This window comes from Mustela putorius, unplaced genomic scaffold (assembly GCF_011764305.1).
Source record: "Mustela putorius furo isolate JIRA1106 unplaced genomic scaffold, ASM1176430v1.1 tig00000196_pilon_pilon_pilon, whole genome shotgun sequence".
NCBI classification, from domain to species: Eukaryota; Metazoa; Chordata; class Mammalia; order Carnivora; family Mustelidae; genus Mustela; species Mustela putorius.
In genome coordinates, this window is record NW_025421310.1 from 2,515,347 (window position 1) to 2,532,200 (window position 16,854).

Sequence of the window (16,854 nt, forward strand, 5' to 3'; positions counted from 1 at the left end):
GCCTTAGCTCTACAGAACCAATGGGCCTTAGACCTCCTGACCACCGAAAAAGGGGGGATCTGCCTATACTTAAATGAAGAATGTTGTTACTTTGTTAAACAATCAGGTATAGTTACCTCCAGGACCAAAGAACTCAGGGATCGGATCCAAGCACGGAGGCCAGACACGTCTTCCTGGGGCCTGGATCCCTAACACCTAGGTAACCTGGCTGCTCCCTTTGGCAGGACCTGTATGCATAATCCTCCTTCTAGTCTCAGTTGCTCCCTGTCTTTTCCGATACTTGCAGGATCGCCTACAAGAACTTGTCCGAGTGTTCGTCACTCAACTCCTCCAGCCCTACTCTCGCCTGCCGACTCCGACTACCCCTATGACAACGCCCCCCTTAGCAGGAAGTAGCCAGAACTGAGTCAACGCCCCTGACACCATTATATTAAGCAAAAAGTCGGAATGTTAGGCTGGCAGAAAGGGCTGCTTAAGATGGTGAAAGTTCCCGCCACAAAACCTGAACTCGGACAGGAGAACAAAGGCCCAAGCAGGAATCTGAGACCCCCAACCCGGGCTCCAGTGGACCAATGGGACCCCGACGAGTAGGCGAAATATCCAAATAAGGGAAACTTGCCAAAAGACCCCTGAGTTCCCCTCGAGACCCCTTAAAAGCCCCCTCCTCTCCGCCTTGAGCGCGACTTCCGCCATTCTGCTTTTCTGAGTCGCGGAACTTCCCTGAGGGTGCCCACCTCCTCCGCGCAACTTTCCTGGCTCCCCTTCTCCCTGAGCCCTGAAACTTCCCCGGGGAGTGTTTTTAATAAATCTTGCCTTGCACCCACTTTGCCTGGTGTTGTGTTTATCTCGCCAGAAAAACTTTACAAATCCCAGTCAGGGCAGGAGCCGCATGTCCTCACAGCGGCGCCAACGCCCCCGCGAACCCCGTCACTACCCGGCTCCGCGCCGCCAGCCCCGCAGCCACACCCCCACGCTCCCACGCCTGACGGCACACAACACCCCCCGGGAACGCAAGCCCCTAGCCCCGTCGGCCACACACCACAGCTAGAGGCCCGTCAGAAACGCGCGCCCGCGGCGTGGCGCCGCTGCAGCCCACTCTCAGGCTGCATCCCCGTCCGCTGGCGCCACGCTCCGGCAGGGAGTTCTACACTCGGCTGGGGCGGCCGTCACGCGGCCCTCCAGTCGCGCCGCTTGTGGTCAGCGCTCGGGTCGGTCCCGCACGCCTCGCCCAGGCCGCCGCAGGAGCTGGCGGCTTCGGGGCCTGGAGGGTTCCTCTCCCGCCGCGACCCCAGCGGACCGCCCCAAGACTCACCTCACCCATGCGGTGGGAGCCACTTACGGGAGCTCACCGGGAGGCGCCCACTCGTGGGGACCACGACGCCCAGAATGCGCCGCGCTGTCCAGCAGCGCGCCCGCCCTCCGGGACCACAATTCCCAGAATGCGCTTCGCCGTCCCGCGGGCGCGCTGGCTGGGCGGAACCACAATGCTCAGGGGTCTAACGTTTCAAGCTCCGCAGCCCGTTAGCCGCCCTCCGGTCCTCCTGGATTACAAGCCCCAGAAAGCCCCGCATCCCCTCCTGCGCACCCTGGGGGTACGACGGTAGTTGCAGTGCGGGCGGGTAGTGGGCAGAAGGTTGGCCCACTGTGGGATTGTGGCGGACGTGAGTGGAGAGTTGGGCCAGGGGCTGTGCAGTAGGTGGAAGCGTGCACGGTGCGTGGGGGTGAGAGGTGACGGTGTCGGTGTCGGTGTGAGGGGTGTCTGCGTGTGTAGCATGTGTTGCTTTTTGTGACCATATACAGGTGATCGCACGTATTTGTCCTTTGTGGCTGTAGGTGCCCCACAGTCTAGGGTGAATGTGTCTTTTGCTGTGACCACGTGTGTGGATAGTTCAAGTGTGTGTAACTTGTGCTTGTGCTCTCTGTGTTAGTCACCATATGTGACAATCCTGCAGCACGCTGTGGCTGTCACATTGAGAGAGGGTGTCTGGTGGTGGTACCCAGGAGAGCCCGATACAGCAGGAGGGTCCCAGACTGTGTAGAATTGCTCTGTGATGGTGCAGGGACTGTGACTGTGATCGCGGATGTGACTGTGTGATAGCGTGGATGCCTGAATGTGTGACTGTATGTGAGAACATGTCCTCTGTGGAGAGTCTGAGCAGGAGACTCCGGCTGGTGGCGGAGGACAGGGTGGGTAGGGGCCTAGCCTGTGTGGTGAGGCTTTGAGGTTGGCCTGGCCCATGCTTACTGACCCCAGCCTGTGATCATGGCCCCTTCTGCTTGTCAGAACTTTGCCTGCAGCCAGAATGAGCACCTTGTGTCTTCCACAGATGTGCACTGAGCAGTAAGGGCCAGTGCCATCCCAGATGGGACCTGAAGACGACAGGCACCGCCTGCCTCTATGGAGTGGACGTTGTTGGGAAGGCAGACAGTAATCAAAGATGCAAAAACTGCTTCTGAGGAGGTGGCATCCTAGCTGAGTCCTGAATAGAGGGAAGAGGCAGAGTGTTTCAGTAGATGGAATGCTAATCCCAAGAGCCTGAGGCGGGTACAGGCAAGGAGGCCCAGCTGGAGTGGATTGAGGGAAGGACATAGCAAAGAATAGGGATGGAATCGGGAGGCCTGTGGGGGCCGATGGTGCAGAGCTTATGGGCCATGTGTGGACTTGGATGTCTACCCTGAGAGAGGTGGGAGCCATGGGAAGCCTTTGGCCAGAGAACTGTGCTTTGATTTAGCTCTTTGTAGGATTCCTCTGGCTGTTATAGGGGAAGTCTCCTGGGGTGAAGGTAGAGGCAGGGAGACCTAGGAGGTGAGTGCTGCTGGAATCCCGGGGAGCAGGGTAGGTTGGATCAGGATGGTAGAGGTAGAAGTATTGCTAAGTGGTCAGATACAGGTTTGTTTTGAAGACAGAACAGACAGGCTTGATGGGTTGAAGTGCTGCATCCAAGGGGAGAGCAAGGCTGGCCCAGGAGCCTGAGAGTGTTTTAGTTAGCTACAGCTGCCATAACTAAATACCACAGACTGGGTGGCCTACACAATAGACACTTATTTTCTCACAGTTCTAGAAGCTGGAAGTCCAGGATCAAAGTGTTGGCAGGGTTGGTTTCTCCTGAGGCTTCTCTCCTTGGCCACATTCTTGCTCTGTCATCATGTGGCCTTTCCTCTTGAGCACACCCCTGGTGTCTCTCCCAGTCACTGCATTAGGGCCCACCCATATGACTTCGTTTAATGTTTGCGCTCTCTTTAAAGGTCTCCAAATACAGTCACATTCTGGGATATACCAGGCATTAGGTTTAGGGTGTTAATGTGTGAATTTGGGTGGGACACAGTTCAGCATGTAATGGGATGAAGGGGCATTGGTATGAGTGTGGGGATACTTGCTGGGAGGCTTCTGAGGGTAGGGGGAGAGAGGGCAACAGCCAGAGGAGACCCAGGTCCCAGGGAGTAACGAGCCTGGATGGACAGTAGGTGTGGGGTGACCTGGAAAGTCGACGGGAGCTTTCCTCAGGGCCTTCCTCTCTGTCCAGATTAGGAGTCTGTGCTGTTAGAGCAGAGAGGAGTCTTACCCTTTCTATGACCTGAGGCCGGGGCATCCTTGGTGCTTAGCACAGGTCAGAGCCCCAAGAAGAGTTGTGAAGAATGAATGGCAGAGTGACGGTATTCCATTCTTGAAGCTGCTTATCTGGATTCTGTCTTACTTTCCATCCTCACCGTGGCCCTTCCACTCCACATCCCAGACTTTGGAAGACACCTTTATGCTTATTCTCGGATTACTGGACCAGTGCTCTGGACCTCTGGGTTTTCCTGAATAGACACTCCTCTCCCTCTCTCTCTTTCTCATTTTCTCCCCAGAATTCAAACCCCATCTTTTATTCCTCTTAATTTGGCAGTTATGTCAGTCAGCTATTGCTCTGTAATGAACTGCTACAACAGTTCCCTGACCGACAGCAGTAAGCACTTTTTTCTCTCATGAGTCTAAGAATTGGCTAATCTGGGCTGGGCTGGGTTCCAGGCTATAGGTTGGGTCCATCTCTGCTGTATTTGTCTTGTACGGCTCATAGGGCAAGTTTATCTCATGGTGATGGCAGAGATGCCTGCAGGCTTGAGGCCCAGGCTCAGAACTAACATACTAGCAACTCCACTCAGATTCTGTTGGCCAAAGCAAGTCACATGGCCACACCCAAAGTCAAGGAAGAGGCATCCATGCTGCCTTTAGTGAGAAGAACCACAAATATGGCCAAGGGTATATATACAAGGAGGGGTAGAGAACTGAACCGTTAATTCTGTCTACTTCATCAATACTTCTGTTTTTTTTTTTCAGCTTAGAAAGTCAACGGAGTTGACATTTGTGATCTTGGTTTCTTTCAGATCAAGGACGGTGACCACAGAGCATATTCAAAGAGCTGCTGCAGTTCATCATGGCGGTAACAAGGAAGGTCATCAGAAAAGAGAGCTCACGGGGCTCTGCCTTCAAAGATGCTGATGCTACTGAGGAGACTTTTCTAGGTAAAAAAATTTTAAGAAAAGGTCATTCCCTAATAGACCTTTGGGGAATAGTCAATAGACTAGAATTTCCTAGTATGGGGAGAGGTTATAGGCAATAAAGTTGTGAGAAGTGGGGGATGTCTAGGTGGCTCAGTCACTTAAGTGTCTGCCTTTGGCTCAGGTCATGATCCCAGGGTCTGGGATCAAGTCTCGCATGGGGCTCCTTGCTCAGCGGGGAACCTGCTTCTCTCTCTGCCTGCTGATCCTCCTGCTTGTATTCTCTCTCTCTGACAAATAAATGAATAAAAATTTTTTTTAAACAGTTGTGAGGAGTGTCAGGATACCTTCCAGCTCTATAAAAAAATAGAGTGTTGCTGTGGAAAAGAAACCACACATGTTAGGTGCACATGGAGGAAACTTTGAGCACATGCCAGAGGCAGTTGTGTCCTAGGCTGCCTGTGTGGACAGGAGTCCCTGCAGGTTCAGCTTGTATTGGAAGAGTTTCAGGCAGCACTTGGCCCTCCCTGTGCACAAGAGGACTCACCCTGGGAAAAAGCCCTATCCATGTAGCACCTGTCCATGTAGCACCCGTGGGAAAGTCTTTCAGTGCTGGTCTAACCTCATTGATCACCAGAGGATCCATACTGAAGTGAAACCCTATGAATGCCACGAGTGTAGAAAAGTCTTCCTTGCCTGGTATATAGTGTACTAAAAAGTACACCAGAGGACCCACCCCTGAGGGAAGTGGTACGAATGCAAGTAGTGTGGCAAAGCCCTTCCAGGGAGCTTGGACCTGCGAAAGAGCCCTGGTGGCTGTGCTGTCTCCATGCCCCACGTTATCTCCCATCGTCCAGAAGGCCTAAGGCATGTCCTCTCTCTCATCTTACACCTACACTCTCATTGCTTCCCTCCCTGCTGCCAGTTTGCCCTTTTACCTGGTTCTCTTTCCATATTCTTTTCCCTTTAAAAATTAACTCCCTTCTGGGACGCCTGGGTGGCTCAGTTGGTTGGACGACTGCCTTCGGCTCAGGTCATGATCCTGGAGTCCCGGGATCGAGTCCCGCATTGGGCTCCCAGCTCCATGGGGAGTCTGCTTCTCTCTCTGACCTTCTCCTCGCTCATGCTCTCTCTCACTGTCTCTCTCTCAAATAAATAAATAAAATATTAAAAAAAAAATTAACTCCCTTCTTTTTAAACTATAGCTCACATACCTCAAGTTCATCCTTCTAAAGTGTGCAGTTCACTTTTTTTTTTTTAAAGATTTTATTTATTTATTTGACAGAGAGAGTTCACAAGTAGGCAGAGAGGCAGGCAGAGAGAGAGAGGAGGAAGCAGGCTCCCTGCTGAGCAGGGAGCCCAATGTGGGGCTCAATCCCAGGACCCTGGGATCATGACCCAAGCTGAAGGCAGAGACTTTAACCCACTGAGCCACCCAGGCGCCCCTGCAGTTCACTTTTTATTTTTTTTAATTTTAATTTTAATTTTTTTCAAAGATTTTATTTATTTATTTGACAGAGAGATCACAAGTAGGCAGAGCAGCTGGCAGAGAGAGAGAGAGGGAAACAGGCTCTCCGCCGAGCAGAGAGCCTGATGCGGGGCTCAATCCCAGGACCCTGGGATCATGACTTGAGCTGAAGGCAGAGGCTTAACCCACTGAGCCACCCAAGCGCCCCTATTTTTATTATTTTTTAAGGATTCTATTTATTTATTTGACAGAGAGAGAGATCACAAGTAGGTAGAGAGGCAGGCGGGGGACGGGGAAGCAGGCTCCCTGCTGAGCAGAGAGCCCATTGTGGGCTCAATCCCAGGACCCTGAGACCATGACCTGAGCTGAAGGCAGATGCTTAACCCCACTGAGCTACCCAGGCGCCCCATGCAGTTCACTTTTTAATATATTCGCAAGGTTGTGCAAATACCACCCCTGTCTAATTCCAGAAGGCTTTCCTCACCCCAAAAACAAACCCCATATCAATTAGCAGTTACTCCCTATTCTCCCATCCCCAGCCTCTGACAGCCATTAATCTGCTTTCTGCCTCCATAGATTTGCCTGCACTGGTATTTTGTGCACATGGCCCCTTCTCGTTTTCTCACCACTGGTAGACACACCACAGGGGTCCTAATCCAAGAAATCCTGTGAATTGTACTGAACTGGGATTTGGCCTGTGGGTGGCACTGGTTGCCCTCATCTCCTTGGGTCTATCCAGCACTGAACTGGGATTTGGCCTGTGGATGGCACTGGTTGCCCTCATCTCCTTGGGTCTTCTTGGCCTCCCCTGTGCTTTTTTTTTTTTCTGCCTTTTGTTGTCAAAGGAACAGCCCCAGGATGCTCAGCCCCAGTAATCATAACAAGAGACCACATTTTTATTGGGCCCCTTTTGTGCACCAGGCACTCTCTGGGTGGTTCTGGTTAATCCAGTTTCCCGGCTCTGCTGTGGCCATCCCTTTCTGCACCACCGAAAGCTTTACCTCTGGCAGCTGCTGCTTTTTTTTTTTTTTTTTTTTAAGATTTTATTTATTTATTTGAGAGAGAGACAGAACACGAGAAGGGAGAAGGTCAGAGGGAGAAGCAGACTCCCCATCGAGCTGGGAGCCCAATGTAGGACTCGATCCTGGATCATGACCTGAGCCGAAGGCAGTCACTCAACCAATTGAGCCACCCAGGTGCCCTACCTCTGGCAGCTTCTGCTTTCCAGCTCTCAGCCCTGCCTTCTCTCCAGCCCAGCTTCACATCACTGGTGCCTCCCTGCCTCCAAACAGAACTTGCCTTTCCACCCACCTACCAGGGAAAAGAGCCCCACATTTTTCCCGATTTCTCTTTTATCACTTGCATAAACCATTGTTCCTGTTTTCCCCCGGGTACAGCTGGTTGTGCTCCACTGGTCTGGTTTGTGTCTAGAGAGGCTGTGTTGGTTTCCTATTGCTCTAACGAATTACCACAAATGTAGTGGTTTATAACAACAAAGATCTTTCTGGAAGTCAGAAGTCCATAATGGGTCTCAAGGGGCTAAAATCGCCCTAGTGGCAGGGGCAGTTCTTTCTTGAGACTCCAGGGGAAAACTATTTCCTGGTCTCTTCTACATTCCTTGTTTCTTATCTGCATCAATGTCATCTCATTTCCTTCTCTGACTCTGGCCCTCTTTGCCTTTCTCTTTCACTTAAAAGGATCTTTGTGATGACACTGGATCCACCTGGTGACCCAGGATTCTCCCCACCCCCCCACCCCCTGTCTGCAAATTCTCTTTTGCCGTGTAAAGTATCATATTCATAGGTTCTGGGGATTACGATGTGGGCATCTTTAAGCAGGGAGAGGAGGCATTATTCTGCCTACCACAGATCCAGATCGCACTGGTTTGGGGTTTGGTTTGGTCACCCAGATTTTTATCCAGGCAATTCTCACGTGTAAGTGAGGCTGGGAACCACTGGCTAAGGAGTGGGGGGATGCAATAGGAAGTACAGGCTATCAGGAGGGGCCCAGTGGATCTCAGTTCCCAATTGTGCTTCTTACTCTCTCCTGCTCAGGCAGATGATTCTACTTCTCTGGGTCTCAACTTTCTCCATAGCATGGAGATAATAAACCTGACTCTGTAACATGGAGAACTAGAGATAAAAAACTCTCACGTCAGGGCACATGGGTGGCTCAGTCACTAAGTGTCTTCCTTTGGCTCAGGTCATGATCTCAGGGTCCTGGGATCGAGCCCCGCATCTGGCTCTCTGCTCTGCTCTGCTCGGCGGGGAGGCTGCTTCCTCCTCTCTCTCTGCCTGCCTCTCTGCCTACTTGTGATCTCTGTCTGTCAAATAAATAAATAAAATCTTAAAAAAAAAAAAAGAAGAAGAAGAGAGAGAGCGTCTTCTGTCGGTGTGTGAGCGTGCGATGTTTTGTGAGGCTGTATTTAAATGCAGGTGCACACCACTCAAGGAGTGAAGTGACAGCCTCGAGGCCCCATGGACTCCCCCTTGCTTCCTGCCCCAGGACAGTCCAGCTGGCCTGGAGGCCCAGTCTCTGCCTCCCGCAGCTAGTGCCCGCAGCTCCCCTGCCCTCTGCACAGTGTCTGAACAGCTCTCTGCAGACAGACGTTCGATATGAGACACACACAGGTGCACCATCAATAGGAATGGGCAGAGAACTTGAAGACTGGCCTTCTGGAGAAAGTGAATCGCCCAGGGCCATTCTGTGGGTACCATTCTGCTTCTGTGTGGTGCTGTGCCAGCCTCTGCCCTGACTGTCAGATCCCATAAGAGCTGGGTGTTTCCCACCTGGCGCCCTCTCCCCCGGCAGGGCTGTTCATGCCAGCTGTTTGTGGCACTTCTTTCTCATCACCCAACCTCAGCCACTCTGTAACCGTCACTGACCTGCCTCAGGTGGAAGGTGCTTCCTGGTGGAACGACACTCACACTGCACATAACTTTCTCTCTAAGTTAACATGTTCATGCCGGGAGGCGTTTGCCATCCCCATTTCGCAGACAAGAACGTGAGGCAGGGAATAAAGACCCAGAGTGCCTTGGGGTCATGCTGGACTTCAAACCCATGGAGCTGGATTTAGCTGGTTCTTAGGCCTGACCTCCCTGCAGGAAGGAAGCAGTCTTTGCTGAGAGCTGGCCCGTCCCTCCTTGTACCTCCACCTTGCTGCCAGGACACAGTCCCTGTTTTTACAGGGTCTGTGGCAAGCCCGCCCCATCTCCCTGGTTCACTTACTTATTCCATCCCAATTTTGTCCCAGACACGTGCCAGGGGATGGGTCTATGGAGGCACCTCAAACAGGTGTGTGCTGAAGGGGCTCTGGGTCCAGAGTGGGCTCTGAACAAGGACATGGACAATGACAACACAATGTTCATACTGCCACGCGGGACATGAGGGGAAGACAGGTTGCTTCTGATTCAGCCAGTGAGGAGGGCCCCTGGAGCTGATGCTGAGGACAGGAGACCAAACCAAGCTGGGTTTGGACAACACAGGGATGACTGGAAATGAACTCAAAAAGATGAGGTATGGTGGGTGAGTGCAGGGGCTTCAAGGCCAGGTCACATCCTGATGGCCACAGAGAACCCCTGAGTGAAGCTGTGTGGGAAAGTGAAAGGCTCACACCTGTGATGGGATGAAGGAATGGCTCCAGCAGGCACGTAACCAACATCTAGACTAAGCAGTGGCTTGCCAGCTACTACTTTCTGCCTTTACCTAAGTCAGCTGATGGTTCAACCTGCTTCTTCAGGTGGGACCCAATCACCCCACCATTTCTCAGTCTCAAGAGAACGGCAAATTCTAGAGCTGCCTCCTTATAGTAAATACCCCTTGCATATGCTGAAAGGGATGGAGGGACTGTTCCCTCTCTGTCCCCATCTGCTAACTCATATATTTTTATCCTGAAAAGTGAGTGGCTTCTAGCCGAGGTCCTCTGGCAATGGTTTAACCTCTCAAAATCTCAGCTCCTTGGGGCGCCTGGTGGCTCAGTCAGTTAAGCGTCTGACTCTTGGTTTCAGCTCAAGTCATGGTCTCGGGGTCATGATTGGGCCTTGTGTCAGTCTCCATGATCAGCACAGTCTGCTTGGGATTGTCTCCTCTACCCCTACCCTCCTCAAATAAGTAGGTCTTAAAACAACAACAGTAACAAGAACAACAACTCAGCAACTTGTCGCTAAAGTGGGGATAAAAATATCTGCATCCCAGGGGTGCTGAGAGGATGAATAGAACAATGGGTGTAAGTGCTTACAAGTGCTAAGGTCTTACGTGAATGTCACCGGCTCAAATGATTTTAATGAAATCCTTGTGTTGAAACTGATGAATGACACACAATGTCTTTTTTAAAGACTGCAACTTTTGGCACCTGGGTGGATCAGTCATTAAGCATCTGCCTTCAGCTCAGGTCATGATCCCAGGGTCCTGGGACTGAGTCCCACGTTGGGCTCCCTGCAGGGAGCCTGCTCTTCCCCCTCCTGCTCCCCTTGCTTGTGCTCTGCTAAATAAATAAATTAAAATAAAATAAAATACCAGGACTGTGACACACCACATTTCAGCATTACAAACCTTACTTTCTGGCTGAAGGAAAAAACAAAACCATATGGCCAGAATTAATACAAGGCACCAACAACTGAAAAAGCATCTTCCTTTTTTTTTTTTAATTTTTTAAATATTTATTGGGGCACCTGGGTGGCTCAGTGGGTTAAGCCTCTGCCTTTGGCTCAGGTCATGATCTCAGGGTCCTGGGATTGAGCCCCGCATCAGGCTCTCTGTTTGGCAGGGGCTCTCTGCTTGCCTCACTGCCTACTTGTGATCTCCCTCTCTGTTAAATAAATAAAATCTTAAAAAATAAATAAAAGCAAGGATGGGGGCTTCTGGGTGGCTGTTTTTTGCCAGATGTTTTGTGCACTTCTGTGATTTGTGACGTTTGTGTATGTGTGTGTGTCCGTATCCTGTCTTAGTTCATGCCCAGTCTTCTCTCTCATGGAAATGTTCTCACACTCTAAAATAAATGCATCTTAAAAAAGTAATATTGCGGGGTGCCTGGATGGCTCAGTGTGGTTAAGCCTCTGCCTTCAGCTCGGGTCATGATCTCGATCTTTGGGATCGAGTCCCAAATCGGGTTCTCTGCTCAGCAGGGAACCTGCTTCTTCCTCTCTCTCTGTCTGCCTCTGCCTACTTGTGATCTCTCTCTCTTTGTGTCAAATAAATAAAATCTTAAAAAAAAAAAAAGATTTATTTATTCACTTAAGGGAGAGAGGATGTGCACTCTTTAAAGTGGATAAAAGCTCAACTGACTGAGCTAACCAGGTGCCCTGAAAAAGCATTTTTTTAAGTTTCATGTTTTTTGGTTTTTGTTTTTAATTTCATTTTTGCCTTGGCAAAACCTGAAACGACTGTTCCAGACCTGCTGGGACCATAGTCTCTCCGACCACCTAGTGGACATCTGTGGGAACCTGCATGATGGAGCATGGGAGGGGCTGTTGCTCCCCTTGAAGGCTACTCTGGCTTTCTCACCTAACCGGCTGACCCTGCAGCAAGACGTGTATGATGGCAAGGGGCTGCTCTGCACCGGCCCGGGGTTGTTGATCCTCCCGGCGCCCTCTGCAGAGGAGAAACACCACACCAAAGACGACGGGTCGCCGCCATGTTCGGTGCGCGCCCAGGTCACTGAGGGATAAGCACGGGAAGAGCTGCCGAGGGTCTTCTGATACCCGCTGCACTCACGTGGTGTCCCCTCGGAAAGGATTTTCCGGTGCCAGGCTAGAGATCTGCCTGGGCTGAAGACTTTCTCACATTTGTGACACTTAAAGGGCTTCTGTCCAGCGTGAACCCTCCGAGGGGGAAGGAGGGCCGCAGGCTTGCTGACCGTCTTCCAGCTCAGGCAGCGCATGCAGGGCCCGGCACCTGCATGGACGCACCGGCGCTGCATGAGGTGTGTGCCACAGCTGAAGGCTTTGCTAACTCATCAGGAAGCCGGGAAGAGAGGGCTCACCAGAACCAGCCCTTTGGGCACCCTCATCTTGCACTTCCAGTCTCCAAAACTGTGAGGGATAAATTTGTTGATTAAGCCACACGTTTCACAGTATTTTGCTCTAGGAACCTAAGCAGGTTAAGACGCAGTGATGCCTCATCCCTTCCCAAAGCACTCAGGTTTGTGGTCTTAGAGTGACAGCTGGATGGCCCCTGTCAGCCCCCAACAAAGCCATCTGTCACACCTGTGTGGTCTACATCCACTTTAGGGCTGGGCAGCAGAGGCTTGGAGGATGTGATGGCATCCAAGACCAGCCACATGTGCTCTGGGACCAGTAAGTGTCCCCAGCCTGGACTTTTTGCCCCACGGCAGCACCCTGAGACCATAGAAACAATCCCTCTGCCTTTGTGTGGCTGTCTCCCTGGGGAACCCATGAATAAAGGGCCTGTCAGCAGACACCACCAATTTCAGAGGAACTACTCACCGTCAATACTCAAAGCCCCGAACCACCTTTCTAAATGCTGTTCAGTGCCCCCATTCACTCATTTACCCATTAACATCTTCCAGGTGTCAGCATACGCTAGTTCCTGCTCTGTCCTTTTCCTGGAAGTTGGCTGGTAAACAGGGTGACCATAAAGAGCCTGTGTCCCAGATCGGTCCAGGCATGGATTTCCTGCAAGGTGCCCTAGACTGACAGGCTCACTCAGCCCCATCCTGGAGTGAAGGGAGAAGGAGAGGAAGAGGAGGAAGAGAGCCCTGGTCACTGATGAAGGGGCCCTGCCCCAGGACTCATGCTCCTTGGGAGCTGTGGCTCCATTCCAGTGGCGAGTGGTCGAGCACCAGAGAAACAAGAATAGAAAGGAGGATGCCTGCTGAGACGAGTGACATTTCTGGAAACTCACGTGGAAGGCATCTGCTGGCAATGCAGTATCTTGGGCCTTGGGCTTGTCTTCCTTGATGCTCCCCTGAGAAGGAAGAGCTGGGGGAGGGGAGCAGATGTGAGGGAGGCCAGATCTGCCCTCAGGCCCCAGAGACCCAAGCCCCAAAGTCCCCTCACCTCATATCCCTCCCCTTGCCAGCCCCTAGACTCTTTCCCAGGGGCTCTGGCCCTCCTGGTCCAGACCCTCCCACAGGTGTTTCCTTTTGCACTGCTCGCCCTGGGTCTGTTCCCTCCTGCTTATCCTCCAGAACTTGGCTGAACCATAGCCCTCAACATTAACTACATACCAGTAGTTAATGGCATTATGATGTGGGCACCTTTCATAGGCTTGCTTGATTCTCATTCTGTCCCTATGAGGGATAGTTAGAACCGACACTACCTGACCCATTTTATAGGAAGGAAACTGAGGCATCGAGGGGTAAGATGTTTGCTGCAGTTGAACTTTTCCATGGAGGCACCCCCACTCTTGTCCCCATCCATGACCAGCCAAGATAGTGAGTCCTGTGTCCACATAGACAGATGGGGTGACCCACACACCCCAGAATTAGTCTGGGGATGTGACAGCCTACCTGGACTCTTGTAAAGGGATCTACATAGCCACCATGGGTCCACAGTGACCTAGAAGATGATAAATACTTGGAGTACGAAGCCCTGGACCCACAGCTCCACTGTGAGCCACTAACAGGCCATATCCCTGCTCTGGGCCAATTTCTTCCTGGGTACAAAAAGCACAGGCTCCAGGGAGGATGGATGGCATTATGTCTTAGACAGTCTCTGTGAAATAAAACATAACATAGGACCACCGCATGGTGTCCTTGCTGCCAGAAGCCACACCACCTTTACATCCTTCATCTTGTCCTGGCTCCTACGCTGGGCCAGGGGTCACTGAGGTCAGGGCCCCAAAGAAAGCAGCCCTCTGATATGATCCTTGGAGGCTGGGCCTCAGACCCCTCCCTCGAAAATGGGGGACTATCTCTGAGCCAAGATCAAGTTCCTGAGAGCAGCCGCAGCTGCCTGTGTTGCAGCTCCATGCCATCCCCAGGGCACTAACTTCTCAAGGGTTGGCTGTGCAATTCTGGCCAAGTGCCCTAACACGAGGAAAAAGAGGTACTATCATCACTGTTTTACAGGAAGGGACGGGAGGCCAGAGAGAGGTTAAATCAAGGATACAAAGCAAGTGATGGGTGAGGATCTGAACCCACACAGTGATACTTGAGTCTGTGGTTTCAAAAAGATATATTTTTAGTAGATGCATAAATGCTCAGTTGAATGAGGTTTTTTTTTTTTTTAAGATTTTATTTATTTATTTGACAGAGAGAGAGGCAGGCAGAGAGAGGGGGGAGGAGGCCCCCCGCCGAGCAGAGAACCCAATGCAGGACTCGATCCCAAGACCCTGAGATCATGACCTGAGCCAAAGGCAGAGGCTTAACCCACTGAGCCGCCCAGGAGCCCCATAGTTGAATAGGTTTTGACCAATCAACACACCTGTATAGCCACTGTCCAGATCAAGCTCTAGAACTTTTTGTGAGGATGAAAATGTTCTGGAGCTATACTGTCCAATTGATCCGCCATCAGCTCCAAGTGGCTCCCAAATGGTAGAAACACAGGTGGTGTGACTGAGAAACTGGATGTTTAATTTTTTTTAAAAAGATTTTATTTATTTATTTGACAGAGAGATCACAAGTAGGCAGAGAGGCAGGCGGAGAGAGAGGAGGAAGCAGGCTCCCCTCCAAGCAGAGAGCCCAATGCGGGGCTCGATCCCAGGACCCTGAGATCATGACCTGAGCCGAAGGCAGAGGTGTAACCCACTGAGCCACCCAGGCGCCCCCTGGATGTGTAATTTGAAGTTTAACTGATTTACATTTTTAAAAATATTTTATTTATTTATTTATTTGACAGAGATCGCAAGTAGGCAGAGAGAGAGGAGGATGCAGGCTCCCTGCTGAACAGAGAGTCCGATGTGGGGCTCAACCCCAGGAACCTGGGACCATGGCCTGAGCAGAAGGCAGAAGCTTTAACCCACTGAGCCACCTGATTTACATTTTATTTTTTTATTTTTTAAATATTTATTTATTTGACAGACAGAGATCACAAGCAGGCAGAGAGAGAGGAGGAAGCGGGCTCCCTGCTGAGCAGAGAGCCCGATGCGGGGCTCGATTCCAGGACCCTGAGATCGTGACCTGAGCCGAAGGCAGAGGCTTCAACCCACTGAGCCACCCAGGCGCCCCCTGATTTACATTTTAATATCTCCATGAAGCTCTTAGCTACCATTCGGACAGCTCACACTAGGACTTTCAGCACCGTGGACAGCTCCTGCCCGGCATCTGCCCCAGCGTGACTGCTACTGGGATTTCTGGCAACACACAATTTGTGCCTATTCTTGAACTTCATTCACACAAAGTAAATTATATGCTGTGTAATAGTTTGTAGTATCTGCCCTATGCTTTCAGGTTTACGGACAGCACTGGCAGCAGACTCCTGTCAGGATGCCTCTACAGGGACTGTCTGGGGACAAAGTGAGATACAGATAGGAAAAGCAATAGTCCCAGCCGTCCTGAATTCAAGTCCTATGAGACTCCAAGGAGTGAAGGGCTCATGGGAGGCCCTGATGTACCAGGTGCCCACCCCTTCCTCCCAGTGTCATTCCTAGACTGGAAAGAGTGAACATGAGGGGTAAGTGGAATCTGTCATACCTAAGATCAAATCCATCTCACCACTCTCTGCTGGGTGATCTTGGGTTGCTCAGTTCATCTAAGGCCTAGGTTTTCTATCTGTAAAACTGAGTAATCGTATCTTTTGCAGAAAGGTGACTGTTCACTCATTCATTTAACAAATATGCCATGGGGGTGCCTGGGTGGCTCAGTGGGTTAAAGGCTCTGTCTTCAGCTCAGGTCATGATCTCAGGGTCCTGGGATCGAGCCCCGCATCAGGCTCTCTGCTTGGAGGGCAGCCTGCTTCCTCCTCTCTCTCTGCCTGCCTCTCTGCCTACTTGTGATTTCTCTCTGTCAAATAAATAAAGTATTTAAAAAAAATTAAAAACAAACAAACAAACAAACAAATATGCCATGGACGGTGCACCACACCATGAAATTTATAGTCTGTGATGAATGGGAATGCTAAACAAAACAAAACAACATAATGTAGGTGTGTTTGGCACCTGTTTTGAATTAAGTGACCAGGAAGGGCCTCTGAGGTAGTATCTAAGCTTAAATGCTATTCAGTGCCCAGAGGCTGGGCAAAGGGTGAGCCCTGGAAACAGGCAAGAGTCAGGTTATGCAGGGCCCAGAAAGCATGGGAAGAAGTGTGGCTTTGGTCACATCAGGGTTTAGCAAGTCAGTCCCACAGCCCATTTCTGTAGAGACTGTGAGCTAAGAAGAGTTTTTCCATTTTTAAGTGGTTGGGAGGGAAAAATCATCAGAAGATTAATGTTACATGAAATTCAGATTTCAGTATTCGATAAAGTTCTGAATTTCATCAGGGGAAAAAAACACATGGGTATGTGTTTTCTCTCTTGTTAGATTAAGTACCTACCTGACATCTTGGGTTTTGCCTCTTGGCCTACGAAGTTGAAATGTTAGCTACCTAGTATTTACAGGGTGAGTTTGCCAATGCTGCTGTGACAACCAGGGCAGGGATAGAAGGCTTAAGAGAGTGGTGGCCTCACCATTCAGGGTTTAAAAACCTCTCTGGTGTGGTGCGGAGAGCAACAGAGGCAGGAAGGGGAGGCAGGAGACCCGTGAAGAGGGGGTCGTCTGGACTAGGCTGAGGATGGCAGGGCAGTAGAATGAGGGCAGCAGGGCATATTCTGAGGGAAAATCTGGTTTCTGAAAATGTCCAGCCCTGTGACTACCACCCTGACATGTGCCTCACCTGGCTCCTCAGGCTCCTGCCTGGCCCTCTGCTCTGTCTCTTGGCTGCTTGACCTCAGCAGCTACAGGATAGGGACCATGTGGTCTTAGTCCCAGACAGAGATCCCAGGTTGTGGGTGAGTCTTGCAAAGATGGATTC

General features: G+C 51.1%; 2 long non-coding RNA genes across 3 annotated transcripts in view; one reads left to right on the plus strand and one right to left on the minus strand.

Moving 5' to 3' along the window:
- LOC106004483 overlaps positions 1–1,431 on the minus strand; it is a 35,877-nt gene extending 34,446 nt beyond the window's left edge. For both annotated transcript variants that reach the window (XR_006605874.1, XR_006605873.1), the window contains exon 1: positions 1,313–1,431. This is a non-coding gene — a long non-coding RNA (uncharacterized LOC106004483). The remainder of the gene's footprint in view (positions 1–1,312) is intronic.
- Positions 1,416–12,008, plus strand: LOC101687621. The gene is made up of 3 exons (XR_201375.3): positions 1,416–1,592; positions 4,366–4,503; positions 11,338–12,008. It is a non-coding gene; the product is annotated as an uncharacterized LOC101687621 (long non-coding RNA).
- The last annotated feature ends 4,846 nt before the right edge of the window (positions 12,009–16,854 follow it).